Below are 22,297 nucleotides of genomic sequence, written 5' to 3' on the forward strand. Positions count from 1 at the left end.
TTTCTGTTGATCAAGAAAATACTAGACTGTCATACAAGCTACACCCTCACTTGAGTTCTCTAAGGATGAAAGTCAACAAATTCTTGCTGTTGTTCCTGTATTGTCCTAGTCATTTCATTTCAAAAACCTAAGAACAAGGAGAAAGTAAAATTTACCTGCAATATCCCAGTAATCTTTTTCAATGCAAGCACAAATATTTCCTGTTTGTCACTATACCCCCAGTACCTACACTAGGCCTAACACATAGTATAACAGTTGCTCAATAAATGTATGGAGCATGAATGAATAATATTCATCTTAATTCATATATCCATCTATCGATTTATGTGGCTATTTTTTACCTATCTGCCTACCAAACTATTCTATGGAACTCTATGCGACTAAGGACTGCTCTCTGACTTACGTACCTAAACCGTTCAAAGCACTATGCCCAAAACAGAGTAAACAAATGTAAAATTGAATTAACTGTATTCAAATAACTGAAATTTACTTGACAAATTATCTTGATTAACTAGATTCGATCTCTCTCATTTCACTCCTTATTCTATTCACAAGAAAATTACAAAGCAAAACCACAATGTCCTCAAAGTGTATAAGCCACACTCTACATACTTCCTTTCTTCCTTTCTTATTTGTTTTAAAGCCCAGGAATTCTACCGAAGTCAGCATAAATGCTACCTGCACTCAATACTTACCTATGTCACTGAACATGCTTAATTGATAAATTTAAATAATAATTTTGGCAGGTCCTGTGGTATGTGCCTATAATCCCGGCTACTCAAGAGACTGAGGTGGGAGGATCACTTTGAGCCCAGGAGTTCATGACCAGCCTGGGCAACTTAGAAAGACTCCATCTCAAACAAAAAAATAACAACAATAATTAATTTTTGATCTGAAAATGTAAGAGATTCAAAATAACTGACATAGATATAACAAACTAGAAAGCATCTATAACCAAGGAAAATATAACTTTCATTAGAGAGGAAGTTTACAGGTTAGTAATAGTTCATGGAAAACTCAGTTTTAGTCACGATTCTATGGAAAAATCATCTACTCAAGTAATATAAAAATTTTAACTAGTGAGATTTACATTACAGAAAATCCTTCACATAAACATATTTTATAAATATTCACATATGTCTTTTTAACATATTATTTACTTTTTTCTGATTCAGAAACACATGCTTGTTATTTTGAAAAAAGCAGAACTCGGCCGGGCGCAGTGGCTCACACCTGTAATCCCAGCAATTCAGGAGGCCAAGACGGGTAAATCACCTGAGGTCAGGAGTTCAAGACCGGCCTGGCCAACATGGTGAAACCCCATCTCTACTAAAAATACAAAAATTAGCCAGGCGCAGTGGCAGGCACCTGTAATCCCAGCTACTCAGGAGGCTGAGGCAGGAGAATCACTTGAACCTGGGAGGTGGAGGTTGCTGTGAGCTGAGATCTTGCCACTGTATGCCAGCCTGGGCAACAGAGCGAGACTCCGTCTCAAACAAAACAAAACAAAAAAACAAAAGCAAGCAGAACTCATAGAAACATATGACAAAAAAATGAGAGTGAAACTTCATCACCAAAAAAGACTTCTAATAAGTTTTTCCAGTAATATACTCACATTTTTGTCTGTTTTAAGAGACAGAATCTTGCTCTGCCACCCAGGCTGAAATGCAGTCGTACCATGATAGCTCACTGCAGCCTCGAACTCCTGGGTTCAAGCTATTCTACCACTTCAGCCTCCCGAACAGCTAGGACTACAGGTACCACCATGCCTATTTTATTTTTTGTAGAATGGGTCTCATTATGTTGCCTAGGCCGGTCTCAAACTCTTAGCCTCAAGTAATCCTCCCACCTCAGCTTCCCAAAGCTCTGGGATTACAGATGTGAACCCACCTGGCTTTGTTTTTTACTGTGATAAAATATATATAACATAATATTTATAATTTAACCTTTTGTAAATGTACAATTCAGTGGCATGAAAACACACTCACAATATTGTGTAACAGTCTCCAGTATCTATACCCAAAATATTCTCATTATCCTCAACATTAATTCTGTACCCATTAAACAACAGCTCTGCTTTTCTCTGCCCCATCAGCCCCTGATAACCTCTATTCTACTTTGTCTTTGAATTTGTCTATCCTAGGTAGCTCATAAGTGAAATCATGCAATATTTGTCCTGTGTCTGACTTATTATACTAAGCATGTTTTCAAAGTTTACCCACGTCATAGCTATGTGTCAGAATTTCCTTCCTTTGTATTTATATACTACATATTGTTTATCCACTCATCTGTCAACAGGCGCTTGGTTGGCTATTATGAATGCTGTTATAAAGGTACTGTACAAACATCTGTTTCAAACCCTGTTTTTGATTCTTTTAGATATATGCCTAAGAGAGGACTGCCGGGTCTATATGGTAGTCCTATGTGTAACCTTTCGAGAAACTGCCAAGCTGTTTTCCACAATGGCTGTGGCATTTTATATTCCCACCAGCAATAAACAGAGTTCCAATTTCTCCACATCCTCACTACTTTTTTACTTTCTGTGTGTGTATTTTAATAGCTATCTTAATGGATGTGAAGTGATATTTAGTATGATAGCAAGATTAGGACTTCTACAGATGTGCAAGAACCATTTTCTAAGTAAGCATAGGCATGGGACATCTAACAACTTGATGGTTAAAAACACTTGAGCCGGGCGCGGTGGCTCACACCTGTAATCCCAGCACATTGGGAGGCCAAGACAGGCAGATCACCTGAGGTCAGGAGTTCGAGACTAGCCTGACCAACACAGAGAAACTCCCATCACCACTAAAAATACAAAATTAGCTGGGTGTGGTGGTACATGCCTATAATCCCAGCTACGCAGGAAGCTGAGGCAGGAGAATCGCTTGAACCTAGGAGGTGCAGGTTGTGGTGAGCTGAGATCGTGCCACTGCACTCCAGCCTGGGCAACAAGAGTGAAACTCGGTCTCAAAAAACAAAAACAAAAACAAAAAAAAACACTTCTGGCTGGGCGCGGTGGCTTACACCTGTAATCCCAGCACTTTGGGAGGTGGAAGCTGGTGGATCACCTGAAGTTGGGAGTTCGAGACCAGCCTGACCAACATGGTGAAACCCCGTCTCTACTAAAAATACAAAATTAGCCAAGGATGGTGCTGCATGCCTGTAATCACAGCTACTTGAGAGGCTGAGGCAGAAGAATGGCTTGAACCCAGGAGGTGGAGGTAGCAGTGAGCCAAGATCACGCCACTGCACTACAGCCTGGGCAACAAGAGCGAAACTCCATCTCAAAAAAAAAGTACTTCCAAGAAAAGGGGAGAGCTAAAGTGCAGGATTCTGAAGGGAAAAAGTTAAGGAGGAGACAAAAGGCACTACAGGAAAAGAATTAGCAGTTACAAGGGATACAGTCAAGTGAATGTAATCTCTAGTACAGTGATTCTCAAAGCATTGTCCCTAGGTCACCAGCATGAACATCATCTGCAAATCTGCTGAAAATGGAAATTTGGGGGCCCTACCCCAGATGAGCTGAATCAGAAATTCAGGGGGTGAGGACCAGCAATCTGTGTTTTTTTGTTTTTTGTTGTTATTGTTGTTGTTGTTGTTTTGAGGTAGAGTCTCACTCTCTCGCCCAAGGGGGAGTGCAGTGGCACAATCTCCGCTCACTGCAACCTCTGCCTCCCAGGTTCAAGCGATTCTCCTGCCTCAGCCTCCCAAGTAGCTGGGATTACAGGCACCCACCACCACGCCCGGCTAATTTCTGTATTTTTAGTAGAGACAGGGATTCGCCATGTTGGCCAGGCTGGTCTCAAACTCCTGACCTCAGGTGATCCACCCGCCTCGGCCTCCCAAAGTGCTGGGATTACAGACATGAGCCCAGCCAGCAATCTGTGTTTTAACAAACCCTCCAGAAAATTCCAATACATGCTAACATTTTAGAATCACTAGTGTCTAATAAGAGAACTTTAATTATGTAATTAAGATTAAAGCAAAAGAAACAGGAGGAGCAGTAGTGCCCACTGACAACTGTCAGAGGACAAATTGCACAAGGCCTTAAATGCGAATATTAAATCAAGAGGAGTGACTGACAGTTCTCAATTTCTGAGGCTCTTTTCCTCTATTAATACCACTGCCCTCAACTAGAGAATGGTCTTTTCAAACTCTCACAGAGTATTTATGAAACTTGACTATATGCTATGCCCAAGAACCACTAAATTGCATCCATCAATTCTGATGTTGTTTTTTTAATTAACATTCAGTGTTATGCATTGGTAAACCTCTATCATTATTTCTTTTGTAACCTCAAGAGTTATTTAGATGTGTTCTTTTAAATTTCCAAACATTTTTAAAGGTCATCTTTTAAAAAAACTGAGTCCTAATTTAGTTTGCACTGTCATCGAAGGTTTGGTCTATAGAATACATATTCTTTGAATTTGTTGAGATTTTCAGGGCTACTTTGAAGGTTGTTACCTCTCGCATTACAGAAATTTTGGATTCCACAAAGTAACTATATCTGCAAATAGTAGTAACTGTATGAAACTAATTCTTTAAAACTTGAGTACAATGTTCTATATTCACCCAATAGCTCTGTCTTGTTGTGTTATTTTAATGATTTTTTTTTTCTTTAGCACATCTCTGCTGGCAGGAAGTATTGTTTTAATGTCAAAAACATCTATTCTAATATAATGGTGAATTTATAAATTTCTCCTTGTAGTTGTTATGTAGGTTTATGTATGTTGAACCTGTATTATCTGGTATAAATAACAGAATTCTAGTATCTTCCTGGTAAACTAAACCTTTTATTGTTATATGATGTGGTAGAGACTGCAGGTGGCTTTCCCAGAATCACCACTCCCTCAGTAAAGTCCAATTTTATTCTGGGCAGCCTAATTACCTTGCAGCAAAGGGCTAATGAAGTTGCTAGGTAGAACTTCTGTGAAACCACTTTAAGGTCATGTATGTTGGCTCATGCCTGTAATCCCAGCACTTTGGGGGGCCGAGGCCAGAGGATCACTTGAGCCCAGGAGCTCAAGACCAGACTGGGCAATATGGCAAAATCCTGTCTCTACAGATAGTTTTTTAAAAATTAGCCAGGCATGGTGGTGTGTGCCTGTGGTCTCAGCTACTTAGGAGGCTGAGGTGGGAGGATCACTTAAAGCCTGGGTAGTTGGTACTGCAGTGAGCCATGATCACACCACGGCACTCCAACCTGGGCAATAGAGTGAGGCACTGTCTCAAAAACACCACCACGTCCAGCTAATTTTTATCTTTTTAGTAGAGCCAGGGTTTCACTACATTGGCCAGGATGGTCTCAATCTCCTGACCTCATGATCCACCCGCCTTGGCCTCCCAAAGTGCTGGGAATACAGGCGTGAGCCACAGTGCCCGGCCTGAAATATTTATTAAACTGTCATTTATTTCTTCTGTTGGTTGGTTGGTTGGTTTCAAAGACATCTTGCCCTGTCACTCAGGCTGGAGTGTAGTGGCATGATCAGATCTCACTGCAGCCTCAAACTCCTGGGCTCAAGCAATCCTCTTGCCTCAGTCTCTTGAGTAGCTGAGACTACCAGCTCGTGCCATGACACCCAGCTAATTTTTTTTTATTTTTTATAGAGACAGAGTGTCTTGCTATGTTGCCCAAGCTGATCTTGAACTCCTGGCCTCAAGTGATCCTCCATAAGCCACCACACTCAGCTTAAACTGTCTTAAGACTAAGATGCTTAGAGAGGGAAAAGTGGTATTACAGTAAGCTTCTTGGGCATGACTTACTCACAGACTATCTACTCTAAAATCTAAAAGACCCTTTTTAAAAGCGGGATGAGGTGACTCTTCTAATTTAGTCAGCATGAGCAAGAACAAACAAAACCTATAAACTCAACTATTGAAAGTTACTTCGAACTTTATACTGAAAAAGCACTATACAAAAATTTCCGTCGGTTATTCCTCATGGTCACTTTTACAAGATGGTTTGTTCCCAACTGGCTAAATGACTTCCCTTGTTACCCACTGTATGCACTATTTCCCTTCCGACAGTGACATCCCCTTGCACTCTGTCAAGTAGGATTAAAACTTTTCAGACTCAAGTATTTTCCTTTTTCTCGTGGCTCTCCAGATATTATTAGCTGTTTCTTCAAGAGGCTTTAGAGGCAGAGATTCTTGAGCTTGACATCCTGGCTCCACCACATACCAGCAGTGTGAACTTCAGAAGTAACCTTCCTTTCTCTGCCTCATTTGCTGATCTGTAAAACTGGAATAGCCACACTTCAGTGGCTTGCTGTGAGAATAAAATGCATTTAACATGCCACTTGTTATGTAAACTCTCAATAAATTGCCATCACTATTATTAGTATTATGTTTTCTCACTAATACTTCCCTAGAACAAGCCTTTACTGCTGCTAGATTACATCCACTAGATTATGTCTGCATTTCCTCAACCAGCCCACTTCATTCATATCTTTTAGTAATCCAAAGTATTGTGCAGATCACCATCAGATTTACCTTGAACATACAGATAATTCCTGTTACCCTCTAGCTTAAGAACCTTTAATGTGGTGATGTCCATCTCATGTCATCCAGGGATAAAGCAACCCTTGTTTATCCCAGCTTGGCTCTTGGTCTGTGCCCATGGCTGGTTCGTGCCTTGGATACATGGAAAATAAGTAAATGATTAAAAAATAAAAATTAAAAATCTTCTATGGATCCCTGCTTTTGAGCACATCAAATCTAATTTCCTCTGCCTAACTTTCATTATCCTCTCTTAACAGCAGTTCCCAAACTTTGAGTGTACATCAGAATCATCTGGCATGCTTGTTAAAATACAGATTGCTGGACCCCAGTCTAGAGTTTCCACTTCAGTAGGTATGGGAGCAGGGCCTTAAAATCTGCATTTATAATAAATTTCCAGGAGACGCTGCTGCTGCTGCTGCTGGTCAAGAAACCACATTTTGAAAAGTACTATTCTATCTTGACCAGCCTGACCAACATGGGGAAACCCTACCTCTATTAAAAATACAAAATTAGCGGGGTGTGGTGGCGCATGCCTGTAATCCCAGCTATTCGGGAGGCCAAGGCAGGAGAATCGCTTGAACCCAGGAGGCAGAGGTTGCAGCGAGCTGAGATCGTGCCATTGCACTCCAGCCAGGGCAACAAGAGCAAAACTCCAACACACACACACACACACACACACACACACACACACACACACACACACCCCTCTTCTAAAATAGACCCCATTCTGCCTCTGTAGGCTTATTTCTCCTTCCTCCCCACCTAGCACACACTGCTTTGACTGGATTAATCTTTTCACAGACTGTGGCCAATTCTCCCACCCTGTGCTGGCCTAGCACACTTTCTTGCTTTTCCAAATCAAACCCAGCCTTTAAGCCTGTGATTCTTAACACTGCCTGCACATTATAAACATCTGGGAAAGCTTTTAAAAACCGCAGATGCACCTCACCCAAGATTCTGATTCATCTGATTTTTGATTAAGTTTTCCCAAGTGATTCTAAGGAGCAGTCAGAGTTGAGATCCACTACTTTAACTTTAATCTCCTTCCTGTCAGAATTGTGAATACTCACTGGATTTTCTCCCCTCTAAATTACTGTAATGTTGACAGATTAGATCAAGTTTTTGCTTCATTACATATCTGTGTTATTCTCTACCTTTCATTTTAAGTCTTGTTTCTTTCAACTTGAAATTGAAGATATAATCTATATCACCATACTAGAGCTGCGGTAATATAGAAGTTGAAGATATAGACTATATCTTCAACTTCTATATTACCGCAGCTCTAGTATGGTGATGAATACACAGTAGAAACTGATTATTTCTTCACTGATTGTGAGTTCAAATTAGAATTCAGAGCCTTAAAATATTTTTTGGCGTATTATTTTGACAAAGCCTTAAAATATTTCTAATCTATTGAATTCAGCAAATTACATTCCTTTCTTTTTAAACATGGTTCTGCAACAAACTCATTTTGTTATCATGAGTCATTTAGCCCCTTCCTTCCCCAATAAATAAATTGGAAAGAAAAATAGTAATGTATAAAAATGCTTTAAAAAATAATAAAATGAATAATAGCATTGTAAGTGGCTTCACAGTTGCTTCCTTAGAGCAAATGGCCTTTTCTAAATCCATTAAAGACTGTTTCAAAACAGTTAAAACAGAATCAAAGCGCACATATTTAAAGATGCTGAAACTCTGAATAGTTCTATGATTTGTTTTCTCAACAGATGTGCATCCTTCAAGCCCTGAATTCACCAGATGCATATTAAATTAATCTGTACTTTTAGTTTTTACATAACACTCTACTCTAGTTTTATAAATACACCACATGAAAGCAGAATTCCATTGTTGCTTTATGGCATTAAATATTAACAGATTATCTCCGCTGTGCAAAAAATACATTAAGATTCATTTTAATGCAGCCAAATGTGTGCTCATTAAATATAGGCTATAATAACTTCACCACTATTTTTAAATTGGCTGATTTCCATCTGGAACGTGAAACATAACAAATTTGCTCATAAAAATCCAGTGACACCTGGCACCTGAAAGAAATATACACATTTCAATTATAAGAAATACTTAATTTAAGTCCACTTAAACCTCCTGGAAAATTTACTTCTTATAAATCCATAATTTCTTCACTAACTGCAATGAAAAAATTAGCACAGTTATATCAGAAATAAGACTACACTGAATTCCAGTGTGACTCATTAATTAGCTGTACAATCTTGAGCAAGTCACTTAGCCTCTCTGCACTTAAGTAGTCTCAGCTGTAAAATGAAAGGGTCTAACTAGACCATCTCCATATTTTCTTTTAGCTTTATGATTTCATAATCTATGAAACTCAAGAAACACAGCATTAACCAGATGGATCCCATTAAAGACAAAGTGAGCTTTCATATTGATTGATTTGGAGATAATGTATCTCTGGAGAATCTAAGTGCTTTCACACAGACAGTTCCTAGTTGACTTATTTAACTAGGTGAAAAAACAAACAAAACTCACCAAACAGAGTTATTAAACAATTCTTGCATCATACCCTAGATGACCAGAATATTTAGATGTCATTATACCAATTAAGGTTAAAATGTTTTAGAAAATAGAAGCTGTTCTAGAAGTACAGGACAGGACAGTTATAAAGCCAAGTCAAAGAGGATTCTAGCTAACAATTAGTACTCAGGCTACATGAGAATAAAATGTCTCAGGACAGCATTCTATTACTTTTAGAATCAAGATTCTCAGCCTGAGACAGAATTGAAAATATTCAGGAAAGTACAGCAGTACCCATGGAAGCGCTTCCTACTCAGTTTTTGCCAGCTCAAGCTTCTAGATAGTCTTCAACAAGTGTAATAAGCAGCAGCAAACACTAGAGAGGGTGATCAAAATCTGTATAGTTGAAACCCTTCGCAACAATAAAACCCAAGTGACAAAGGCTCTTGTCCTTAGTGACAGTTGAAAAATTGTGCATTTAAATTTCCTATCAAGCCCCTTTACAACCTGAAACATCACATGACTGTGCCACATTTAGCTCATACTTCCTAATACTCTAATACATGTGTGAAATAATTAAGCACTTGTCAATTAAGACCTAATAACCTAAAATCAATCTTCTTGAAAGGGAAAACCACACTCTGAACAATGCTTCTAATTACATTCGAGAACGTTAGGAAGCTCTCATTTAAAAATAACTCCCACAAATTATTTCATTTGGTTTCTTTAAGAACATCCTTATTAACGCTTGTAGAATAAAAAAAAAACTTATTTTTTTTTGAGATGGAGTCTCACTCTGTCGCTAGGCTGGAGTGCAGTGGCACAATCTCGGCTCACTGCAACCTCCTACTCCCTGGTTAAGCGATTCTCCTGTCTCAGCCTCCCAAATAGCTAGGACTACAGGCATGCGCCACCACACCCAGCTAATTTTTATATTTTTAGTAGAAACGGGGTTTCACCTTGTTGGCCAGGATGGTCTTGATCTTCTGACCTCGTGATCTGCCCACCTCAGCCTCCCAAAGTGCTGGAATTACAGGTGTGAGCCACTGCACCCGGCAGAAAAAATTTGTATAAACCAATTGGTCACGACTGGATGCAGTGGCTCACACTTACAATCCCAGCACTTTTGGAGGCAAAGGTGGGCAGATCAGGAATTCAAGACCAGACTGGGCAATATAGTGAGACCTCATCTCTGTTTATTTTTTTTAATTAAAAAATAAAATTTAAAAAAAACAATTGGTCACCCATGTGCATGCATATACACATATTCCTTACACCTTTCCAAAAAAAAAACTAACTTAAAATAAACCTTATAACTAAATGTAAACTACAAAACTATAAAAAAATTCTTGAAGACAAATAGGAGAAAATGTAAGTGACCTTGGGTTTGGAAACGAGTTTTTATTTATTTATTTATTTATTTATTTATTTATTTTGAGACATAGGTTTGCTCTTGTTGCCCAGACTGGAGTACAATGGTGCGATCTCAGCTCACTGCAAATTCCGCCTCCCATGTTCAAGTGATTCTCCTGCCTCAGCCTCCTGAGTAGCTGGGATTACAGACGCACACCACCACACCCGGCTAATTTTTGTATTTTTAGTAGAAATGAGGTTTCACCACGTTGGCCATGCTGGTCTCGAACCCCTGACCTCAGGTGATCTGCCTGCCTTGGCCCCCCAAAGTGCTGAGATTACAGGTGTGAGCCACCACACCTGGCTGGAAATGAGTTTTCAGATATAACACTAAAAGCATTATCAATGAAAGAGAAGATGTTAACTTGGACCTTATTAAAAACTTTTGCACTACGAAAGGCACTATTAAGAGAATAAAAAGACAAGCCATAGACTGGAAAAAATATTTGCAAAAAATATATCTGATAAAGGATTTGTATCCAAAATACACAATGACCACTTAAAACTCAACAAGAAGCAAACAACCTTATTTTAAAATGGGCAAAAGACCTGAACAGATACCTCATCCAAAAAGGTATAGAAATGTCAAACATACGAAAAGATGCCCAACATCATAGAGAACTGCAAATTAAAACAAGATACTACTACATATCTATTAGATAACGAGTAAAATACAAAAAAAAAAGACAATACCAAATGCTAGTGAGGATGTGAAACAACGGGAACTCTTATTATTCATTACTCATAGGAATGCAAAATGGTATAGCCACTTTGGGAAACAGTTTGACAATTTCTTACCAAATTAAATAGTCTTATCATAAGATCCAGCAATCACACTCCTGGGTATTTACTCAAAAGAGCTGAAAACTTTTAATGATAGAAAAACCTACACATGTATGTTTATACCAGCTTTATTCATCATTATCAAAAACTAGAAGCAACAAAGATGTCCTTCAAATGGTGAAGGGATCAACAAATTGTGGCACATCTATACAATAGAAAATTATTCAGCAATACCAACTGGGTATGCTGGCTTGCACCTGTAGTTCAAGCTACTCGGGAGGCTGAAGCAGGAGGATCGCTTGAGCCCAGGAATTCAAGGCCAGCCTGGTCAACATAGCAACACTCCGTCTTAAAAAAAAAAAAAGAAAGAAACAAGGAAAGAAGGAAGGAAGGAAGGAAGGAAGGAAGGAAGGAAGGAAGGAAGGAAGGAAGGAAGGAAGGAAGGAAGGAAAATGTAAAGAAAAGAAAAGAGAAAAGAAAAATTGTCCTGCAATAAAAAGAAATGAGCTATGAAGCCACAAAAAAACATGAAGAGGCCAGGCACAGTGGCTCCTGCCTGTAATCCCAGCACTTTGGGAGGCTGAGGCGAGCAGATCACGAGGTCAGGAGATCGAGACCATCTTGGCCAACATGGTGAAACCCGGTCTCTACTAAAATACAAAAAATTAGCCAGGAGTGGTGGCATGTGCCTGTAATCCCAGTTATTCGGGAGGCTGAGGCAGGGGAATCGCTTGAACCCAGGAGGCGGAGGTTTCAGTGAGCTGATATCCCGCCACTGCACTCCAGCCTGGCGACAGAGCACAACTCTGTGTCAAAAAAAAAAAAAAGACACGAAGAACATTCAACGCATATTGCTAAGTGAAAAAAAAAACAGTCTTAAAAAACTCTATGTTATATGATTCTAACTATATGACATTTTGGAAAAGGCAATACTATAGAGACAGTAAAATGGTCAGTGTCTACCAGTAATTCAGGCAGGAGAGGAGGGATGTAAAGCACACAGGATTTTTAGGATGGTGAAACTATGTGTAGGAAACTGTAATGGTGGATACGTGTCATTATGCATTTGTCAAAACCCACAGAATGTACAATGCAGAGTGAACCTTAGTGTAAACCAGATGCTATAGTTAACAATAATGTATCAATATTATTTCATTAATTGTAACACATGTACCACACTAATGCAAGATGTTAATAATAGGGGAAACTGGGGGATGGAGGAGAGAAGCACACTGAACTCTATGTACTATCTGCTCTCTTATTCCAGAAATCTAAAAGTATTCAAAAAAAAATTAATGAAAAAAACACAATAGGGCATACACAATCTCAAAGAGTAAATATTGCCACTGTAGACTACAGAAATTCTAGCAAAGTGCAAACAAAATTAAGAGATTTTAATCCCCTTGCCTTTTCCTGGCATTAGTCATTTCTCTCTGCTCACCAGCACCCACATCAGAGAGTGACCTCTAGGAAATGGAAAAGAACTCCAGCTGGGAAGCGGCTTGATCACGGCTGTGGTTAGCAATTTATCCTAAAGCTAAAATGAGATCTGGTGATTATCATGGATACTCAAACACCAAAAAAAGGAAGAAAAGAAAAAAATTTCACATCATTCATTATGGCCAACAGAGAAATTAAAGTGTATTTTAAAACATATTGGCAAGGCGCGGTGGCTCACACCTGTAATCCCAGCACTTTGGGAGGCCGAGGAGGGCAGATCACCTGAGGTCAGGAGTTCGAGACCAGCCTGGCCAACGTGGTGAAACCCCATCTCTACTAAAAATACAAAAAATTAGCTGGACATGGTAGCGGGCACCTGTAATTCCAGCTACTCAGGAGTCTGAGGCAAGAGAATTGCCTGAACCCGGAATGTGGAGGTTGCAGTGAGCCGAGATCACGCCACTGTACTCCAGCCTGGGCAACGAGAGCGAAACTCCACCTCAAAAAAAAAAAAAAAAAAAAGTATCAAGACAGAAGAAAATGTATAACTTTCATTCAGGAAGTCGTAAATACCCCTTTTTATAGGCTAAGGAGTTAGAATGTATAAGCAGCAGAAATCCAATGCTATTGTTCCCTGGCAAATTTATGTAGCATTTTGATGGAGACATCAAACTCGGCACCCAGGCTTCTCCCTTTTCGTGGCAAGGGCAATGGCTACCTGTTCACCCGACATCTCTGGACAAGGCAAAAACTAAGAGAATATCCCTCTACCCAGTATACCCACACCTCCAATGTGATGGGTGAGAAATTATTAAAGAATAATTCCCATCCCTAGCACCCCAACCCCCACTATAACTACACTGCCCACTTGGAGCTTCTGGGTGAGGGACAGACTACATTAGTGTGGGGACAGTCCATCTGTCTTTCTATCTCATCAGAACATTCCTGCTGCAGACAAAGCATGGCTTCTCTTCTATCCAGATGGCTCTCTCTTTAGGCCATTTCTGGGATACCACACTAGTGCTATTTCAATTTCTCTGAGATGACTGAGTCTTTCTGGTCCGCTAAGTTAAGGTTATAACCTCAGCAAGTTTGGTCTTTTACAGTTTAGTAACCCAAAAGCCTGCCGTCAGAATTTATTAAGATCCAAAATGAACCTAGCATGGTGGTTAGCACCTGTAATCCCAGCTACTCAGGAGGCTGAGGTGGAAGGATCACTTGAGCTCAGGAGTTCAAGACCAGCCTGAGCAACACACTGAGACCCTCGTCTCCAAAAATTAAAAAAAAAAAAAAATTAAAAATTAAAAAAATCCCAAATGAAAAGTGTCAACTATGTGCACACATTTAGATGAAAACTAAGCAACTGGCACAGAGGGTAAGATAAAATCCACTACTGAAAGAGTAAATTTAAGTAAGCTTGTTTTAAGTTAAAAATCCTCAGAAGAAGCTTCTTTTCTGGTTTTAAGACATCAAGTGAATAAAGATTTAATCTAAAATATCTTTTTATCAATTTTTTAAGCTTCCATCAACAAGTGGACTATGTTAAATACTACTTATAAAAATGGTTTTATCGGCTGGGCACGGTGGCTCACACCTGTAATCCCAGCACTTTGGGAGGCCGAGGCGGGCGGATCACAAGGTCAGGAGATCGAGACCATCCTGGCTAACGTGGTGAAACACCGTCTCTACTAAAAATACAAAAAGAAAAAAAATTAGCCGGGTGTGGTGGCAGGCACCTGTAGTCCCAACTACTCCAGAGGCTGAGGCAGGAGAATGGCGTGAACCCGGGAGATGGAGCTTGCAGTGAGCCAAGATCACGCCACTGCACTCCAGCCTGGGCAACAGAGCAAGACTCTGTCTCCAAAAAAAAAAAAAATTGGTTTATCAAGTGAACAGTGAGAATTAAAAGATGCATGAAGTTACCATTCATATAGTTTGAAATAACAATTAACTTTAAACAGTATCTGTCATCATCCTGTATAACTCAATATAAAAATGCAAGATCTTTGGTTACATGTTCACTGATAGAGCTGATATTATATAACCTACATCTACTGAGGATTTTTATTTTTACAAAATAATCTGATGAACTCAAAGCCATAAAACATAAAAGGGGTTGGGAGAGAAGGAATCTGGAACAGATGGCATCTAAATTTTTTTTCCTGAGTCCATCTTGAACACAATCCCAATAATGTCAAAATCCAATTTTGCTCTCCAAATAAGTAATCTCCACAACTTATAATGGTAATTCTGAAGTAAATCCATTCTTTTTCTTTTTTTTTTTTCCTCCCAGCTTCTCAGAGCTTCTATATTGGGCAGAAATGAGTAGAGACAAGTTAGCTGTTAAAAAGAGAAAAACTATCATTCCACAAATTCAAAAGTTATTTCCGGAAAATACACTTATCTAAAACCACTGAAGCAGTTTCTATCAATATGTAGTACTAAAATCTATGACACCAGCCTTTTTTTATATAATGATTATTTATCCTTATTAGAGACTAAATCACAGCTCCATAAAAGAAATATGCTTTAAAATAAAAATGAGCTCTGGAAGAATACTCATTTGGTTTGAGTAAAAAGAAAGCACCACCTGGACTTTTTAATAACATTTTCACAGTAACTCACTCCTGATTGCATAGCGCCAATAAATTTAGCTGTATTGTGTTCATTATCTAATTCTAGTATACGGTACATATATAAACCTTCCCAATCTTTCCTAAAACTTTCTGAGGTCATCCAAGAGATAGATATTAAACAAAGGTTTAGTCATTTTTAGATTTCCTGACAAGCAAATTCCATAACTGACAACTGCAAAGATCCTTGGAACGGCCACAGACTTTGAGAGGAAGTGGTGATTGAGAAATCTCTAACCGTCTCTATTCATTGCACACAATTAAGATAGAATTTTTTACTCTAGCAGCTAGTATACTATCTCTTATATCAAAATTAATAGATTATCGGGCCAGGCACGGTGGCTCACGCCTGTAGTCCCAGCACTTTGAGAGGCTGAGGCGGGCCAATCACTTGAGGCCAGGAGTTCGAGACCAGCGTGGCCAACATGGCAAAACCCCATGTCCACTAAAAATACAAAAATTAGCCGGGTATGCTGGCGCACACCTGTAATCCCAGCTAATCGGGAGACTGAGGCAGGAGGGGCGCTTGAACCTGAGGGGCAGAGGCTGCAGTAAGCTGAGCCTGGGCACTCCAGCCTGGGTAACAGAGACTCCGTCTCAAAAACAAAAAAGATTTTAAAAAATATTAATACAGTATTATAGTTTGAGAAGAAGACAGGGGAAAAAGTGGGAGCTTCTGAGAGCTTTACCAAAGCATATGATCTCAACTTTAATATTTAAAGGATGATAAAAAATGATACGAGAAAACACAGCAAGCCGGGCAGGGCAGTTCACACCTGTAATCCCAGCACCTTGGGAGGCCAAGGTGGGTGGATCACCTGAGGTCACGAGTTAGAGAGCCGCCTGGCCAACATGGCCAACACCGTTTCTACTAAAAATACAAAAATTAGCCAGCATGGTGGCGCATGCCTATAGTTCCAGCTTACTCAGGAGGCTGAGGCAGTAGAATTGCTTGAACCCGGGAGGCGGAGGTTGCAGTGAGCCAAGATAGTGCCGCTGCACTCCAGCATGGGTGACAGAGCAAGACTCCACCTCAAAAATAAAAATAAAAAGATAAAAGAAAACATAGCAGAAAGCTTAGATATATACAGACCTTACACTCTCAGAAGAGCCATTTAGAAAGCTGAATAACCTTACCAAAACTCTGTAACTATCACAAAACATAATTTCAATTCTTCTTTTTTTTTTTTTTTTTTTTTTGAGATGGAGTTTTGCTCTTGCCCAGGCTGGAGTGAATGGCACAATCTCGGCTCACTGCAACCTCCGCCTCCCGGGTTCAAGCGATTCTCTTGCTTCAGCCTCCCGAGTAGCTGGGATTACAGGCATGCTCCATCATGCCTGATTAATGTTGTATTTTTAGTAGAGATGGGGTTTCTCCATGTTGCTCAGGCTGGTCTCAAACTCCTGACCTCAGGTGATCCGCCCACCTTGGCCTCCCAAGGTGCTGGGATTACAGGCATGAGCCACCATGCCGGGCCTAATTTCAACTCTTTATAAAACAAAGAGACATGGGGAAGAAATATATTTGAAAATTTCTCAGGGCTGGGTGTGTTGGCTCATGCCTGTAATCCCAGCACTTTGGGAGGCCAAAGCTGGCGGATCACTTGAGGTCAGGAGTTCGAGACCTGCCTGGCCAACATGGCAAAACCCCTTCTCTACTAAAAACACAAAAATTAGCTGGACATGGTGGCACACGCCTGTAGTTCCAGCTACTCAGGAAGCTGAGGTGCGAGAACTCCTTGAACTTAGCAGGCGGAGGTTGCAATGAGCAGAGATTGTGCTGCTGCACTCCAGCCTAGGTGACAGAGCAAGAATCTGTCTTTAAAAAAAAAAAAAGAAAATTTCTCACAAATTTACACAAAACTTATGAACTTCTCAAAAAAGGTCAAACTGAATTGCAAACTTTATATTCTCACAAACATCTATTATTACAGGAAGTTATTTGATTTTTGTCCTCTGAGTATAAATTACATTTGAAAATAACTAACTATAAGTCACCTCAAAAAGCAAACTACGTTAGCTGAAAATCTGACATATAATAGGTGACACATAACTATATTATTTTAAATCCACAAAACAAATGAGCATGAAGACTTCAGCCAGGCACGGTGGCTCATGCCTGTAATCCCAGCACTTTGGGAGGCTGAGGCAGGTGGATCACGAGGTCAGGAGATAGACACCATCCTGGCTAACACGATGACACTTCGTCTCTACTAAAAATACAAAAAAATTAGCTGGATGTGGTGGCATGTGCCTGTAATCCCAGCTACTCAGGAGGCTGAGGCAGGAGAATCGCTTGAACCTGGGAGGTGGAGGTTTCAGTGAGCCGAGATCATGCCACCACACTCCAGCCTGGGTGACAGAGTGAGACTCCATTTCAAAAAAAAAAAAAAAAGAAAGAAAAAGACTTCATGGGCTGGGTGAGGTGGCTCACACCTGTAATCTCAACACTTTGGGAGGGCGACGCAGGAGGTTTGCTTGAACCCAGGAGTTTGAGGCCGCAGTGAGTATAATTGCCCCAGTGCATTCATTCTGGCCTAAGTGACAGAGAAAGACCTTGTCACTAAAAATAAATAAAAAACAGACTTCATGTTTCTTGGATTTATTTCTATATCATAATAAGGAATGATTTAAAGGCAGAAATGTATTCGATTTTGTTTTCTGAATATTATATAAGTTTTTCTAGTAGCATAAATCTAACTGAGATGAGAGGTGCTGCTGATGCTGCTGATTTTTATCTTAAAATTACAAGTAGGCCGGGCACGGTGGCTCACACCTGTAATCCCAGCACTTTGGGAGACCAAGGCGGATGGATTACAAGGTCAGGAGTTCAAGACCAACCTGACCAACATGGTAAAACCCTCTCTCTACTAAAAATACAAAAAATTAGCTGGGTGTAGTGGCAGGCGCCTGTGATCCCAGCTACTCAGGAGGCTGAGGCAGGAGAATCGCTTGAATCCTGGAGGTAGAGGTTGCACTGAGCCGAGATCGTGCCACTGCACTCCAGCCTGGGTGATAGAGCAAGACTCTGTCTCAAACAAACAAACAAACAAACAAAAAACAAGTACCTCCTATTTTACACCCCAATTTTAATTCTCTTTAAAGAGACATGTGATGTTAAGATTTACATACATTACTTTTTCATGTATTTCGTGTTAATCCATACTATAAACACCAATATGGTGTAGCTGAGAAAAATCTATAAAATATATTTTGCTCATTTCAATAAATGGGCCATATTCTACTTTATTATTTTGAATTTTAAGAAACTACTGATAACTGAATTTCATGCTACCTACGATCAATTTCGAGAAGACACTGAAAGTCCTATTGTATACATTTTTTTTTTTCAATATTATCCGGTTGCCTTCCTATCTCAAACCTCGTTTCACAAAACTGGGCTGCCTTGACTGTGTATGATTAATGGTAATAATTTATCTTCTAATTCAAAGGTGGTTCCGTTTAAAATGGGATGTTACTTATAATACAGGTAAGAATTTTAACTCATACTACTTATGAAGAAACAAAAGCTCTGGTAGGTTCCATGACTTGCCCAAGGTCAGTAACTAGCAACTGGCATAGTCTAGGTTCAACCCAAGATTTATCTGCCTGAAAGTCAATACTTCCACTTGACCGCAATTATCTCCTTAAAAGATTAAGACACAGGCTCAACAGCAGAACATTCATTCTCTCTCTGAAAATTCACATATCTATTCTGAGACATCACTACACAGCACCTAGTATTCAGTCACTGATTGAAACAAAAATGAAGAGGATCTTTCTACTTCATTTAAATTAGGGCAGGTTTACTGGCAGGTAAGAAAGAGGCTGGAAAAGCCTTGCCTCAACATGTCTTGCCTAGACCTGTGATACATCTATATGGTTTCCCCAGTCCATTCTTTTTAAATAAACACGTACAACTACTACACAAGACTACACCTGGACTAGCCTATTGTTAAATGCTTTTCAGAATTCCACTTTTCTAAGGTAATTTATACCGGAATTAATATCGAGCTGGGAGACTTGGTTGAGTATGTCATTCAGGCACTTTCCAAACATCTTAAGTATCATTTAGGGGCAACAAACCCAGTTCCACTCTCTTTTACATTGTGATGCCTGCCCACTTGGGGGACATTGCTCCTGTAGGACGTGGGGGCGAGGAAACAGTAAAGGAAGAAGTGGGGGAAGCGTACGGAAGTTGGGTAGAGGAAAGTCTCATTACCCACTCTTGTGCCCTAAGCTCCGCCAAGGGCGGCTCCCCGCGGTGCCCAGTCGACTCAGAACCCCCACAACCTTCGAAGTCCAGCTCTGTCCCAGCGGGGTGGGTAGGGAAAGAGGGCAATGGAAGCACGGGATTGCCCCAGTCACCCTGACGAGATCTGTGCCCTCCTTTTGGCTCCCGGGGGATGCTCCCCCTTTCAGAGTAAGTCCTCCAGGTGGCAAACTCCCGGTCCACCCCGGCTAGAGTCAGTTTCTCGGAAGGGGCGCCTCCTCCGCCTACCTCTACCCCGCTAACCGAAACTCTCCACCCGCTGTGTCCCTCAGCCCCTCCATTCCGCCCCCGCAACCCTCCACAGACACAAACGCCAGCCTGCGCCCCACCCGGGATCCCGGCGTCCCCCACCCACACCCAGGAAAGGGCCCCCCACCAACCCCCTCAGACACACACACACCCCCTCAGACTTCAGCCTACAGAACCCCGACGAAGCCGGGCAGATACCTGGTCCAGCAGTGCTGCAAGGCGCAAATGAGGCGGGCGCGGTCCCCTCCCCGAGGCGCCAAGTGCTTCTCTACCCACCCGCAGCGGTGGTTTCTCTCTTTCCCAGGAGCGGGAGGGAGGGGAGAAGGCGGACGGGAGGGGGAAGGCGAGGAGCCGAGGGGCGGCTGGAGCCGAACCGGAACCACTAGCGCGGCCCCGCCCTCGTCCCGGAGTCGCAGAGTACCCTGGCGGGCCTAATAGGACAAACTTTGGGCAGGCAGCGTTAAACTGACACCATCACTTCCGGGTTATCCCCATGGCTGCCCCCTCCTTAGCAACCGCGTGGGGTTGCTAAGCGGAAGTGCCTTCAAAGCAACCCACCCCCATTTCTTCTGGGACTACCAGAAGATATATCGGGAGCACCGAGCTCTGCTTTGGCAACACGCTCTTACCTTCTGCTCAAGATCTTAGACCAAGTACACGCTTCGCTGCCAGAGGCACGAAACCCATCCCGCTTTTCCCTTCAACTGTACTCCTCCCCAAGCCCCCCGTCTCTATATACTCCTGCTCCCTCCCACCCTTAATCCCGTGGCTGACCCAGTGGCTGTTCCTAAGGCTCCAGGCTCCTCTCTCAGGTCCCTCGAGGGAATTATTTTCTGACGGTTTAGCAAGCATCTCCCTCTTGTGGATTTTTAATTGTGTTTCAACCAGATTTTTAAAATTTCTTTCAATGTTGTGAAAGGTTTTTCATGCACTTAGTTCTCCTGTGACAGCCCATGAAGCCGAATGGTTAGAAAAATGTTGTCTTCACCTATATTTTGTAAGAGCTGCACATGTTTGTGTAAGGTCTGGAATTAACCTAGCCAAATGGAATAGGCAAAAAAGATTCAATGTAACTCGACAGTTATTTTAATCCTTAAAACAGAGAGCAGGGCACATGTTCTCAGGACCTCTTGAGACTGCGCCTCGGGGGCGGGGTGGTGGTGGAAAAAAGACAGAAAACAAAGAAAAAGGCTAAAGGGAGCCCATAATCAAATTTGGGAAGGAAGAAGACTGTCTAATCCTCCACTCAAAACTCAAAATATGCCGGGTGCGGTGGCTCACACCTGTAATCCCAACACTTTGGGAAGCCGAGGCTGGCGGATCACGAGGTCAGGAGATGGAGACCATCCTGGCCAACATGGTGAAACTCCGTCTCTACTAAAAATACAAAAATTGGCCGGGCGCGGTGGCTCACGCCTGTAGTCCTCCTGTAAGCACTTTGGGAGGCCGAGGCGGGCAGATCACGAGGTCAGGAGATGGAGACCATCCTGGCCAACATGGTGAAACCCCGTCTCTACTAAAATACAAAAAATTGGCTGGGGGTGGTGGCACGTGCCTGTAGTCCCAGTTACACGGGAGGCTGACGCAGGGGAATTGCTTGAACCCGGGAGGCGGAGATTGCAGTGAGTCGAGATCGTGCCATTGCACTCCAATGGCACTCCAGCCTGGCGACAGAGCGAGACTCCGTCTCAAAAATAATAATAAATAAATAAACAAACAAACAAAAATTAGCCGGGCGTGGTGGCGTGTGCCTGTAGTCCCAGCTACTCGGGAGGCTGAGGCAGGAGAATCGCGGGAACCCGGGAGGCGGAGGTTGCAGTGAGCCGAGACCGCGCCACTGCCCTCCAGCATGGAGACAGAGCTAGACTCCGTCTAAAAAAAAAAAAAAAAAAAAAAAAACCTTCAAAATAAACTTTCATACCGACACTATGGATAAGAAAAGAGACCTCATTTATTGTGTCTGGGTGATTTGGAGTTTGAAAATATTGGGAAAATGAATGGTTGGGGTAAAAGTCAACAAAGTAATACTCGAAAAAAACAACTCCGTATCTGGGGGCTGGGTGCGGTGGCTCACGCCTGTAATCTCAGCACTTGGGAGGCCGAGGCCTGAGGATCACCTGAGGTAAGGAGTTCGAGACCAGCCTGGCCAAACTGGTGAAACCCTGTCTCTATTAAAAATACAAAAATTAGCTGGGCGTGGTGGTGGGCACCTGTGATCCCACCTACTCGGGAGGCTGAGGCATGAGAATCATTTGAACCCAGAAGGCAGACGTTGCAGTGAGCCGAGATTGCGCCATTGCACTCCAGCCTGGGCAACAGAGCGAGACTCCGTTTCAGAAAAAAGAAAAAAAAAAAAAAAAAAGGAAAAGAACCCATATCGTTATGGCAGGTAAATATTCAGAGAAATGCAGTTGGGCATTCAGAGAAAAATGAGTAAAAATCTTCATTTGGTTTTCCTATCTTAAATAGGTCTTCTTACAAGCAGAATGCTTAACAGTAGCTCCTAAAT

The 22,297-nt window shown here is 41.5% G+C and overlaps 1 protein-coding gene and 1 non-coding gene across 35 annotated transcripts in view; one reads left to right on the forward strand and one right to left on the reverse strand.

The window, feature by feature from the left end:
- The window catches only part of CSNK1G1 (casein kinase 1 gamma 1), a 206,809-nt gene that overhangs the window by 166,192 nt on the left and 18,320 nt on the right, over positions 1-22,297 (reverse strand). For 11 of the 34 annotated variants that reach the window (XR_010151315.1, XR_008539273.2, XR_010151316.1 and 8 more), the window contains exon 1: positions 19,987-20,261. The exons of 11 other annotated variants lie outside the window; for them this stretch is intronic. The gene's annotated coding sequence lies outside the window, so the exon portion shown is untranslated. Of the gene's footprint in view, positions 1-19,986; positions 20,302-22,297 lie in introns of those variants that run through there. 12 more of the 34 variants (XR_010151313.1, XM_009428993.5, XM_009428989.5 and 9 more) reach the window with 6 other exon arrangements.
- On the forward strand, positions 6,511-6,649 carry LOC112205765 (small nucleolar RNA SNORA48). Its single transcript, XR_002939852.1, has one exon. It is a non-coding gene; the product is annotated as a small nucleolar RNA SNORA48 (small nucleolar RNA).

This window comes from Pan troglodytes, chromosome 16 (genome assembly GCF_028858775.2).
Source record: "Pan troglodytes isolate AG18354 chromosome 16, NHGRI_mPanTro3-v2.0_pri, whole genome shotgun sequence".
Classification (NCBI taxonomy): domain Eukaryota; kingdom Metazoa; phylum Chordata; class Mammalia; order Primates; family Hominidae; genus Pan; species Pan troglodytes.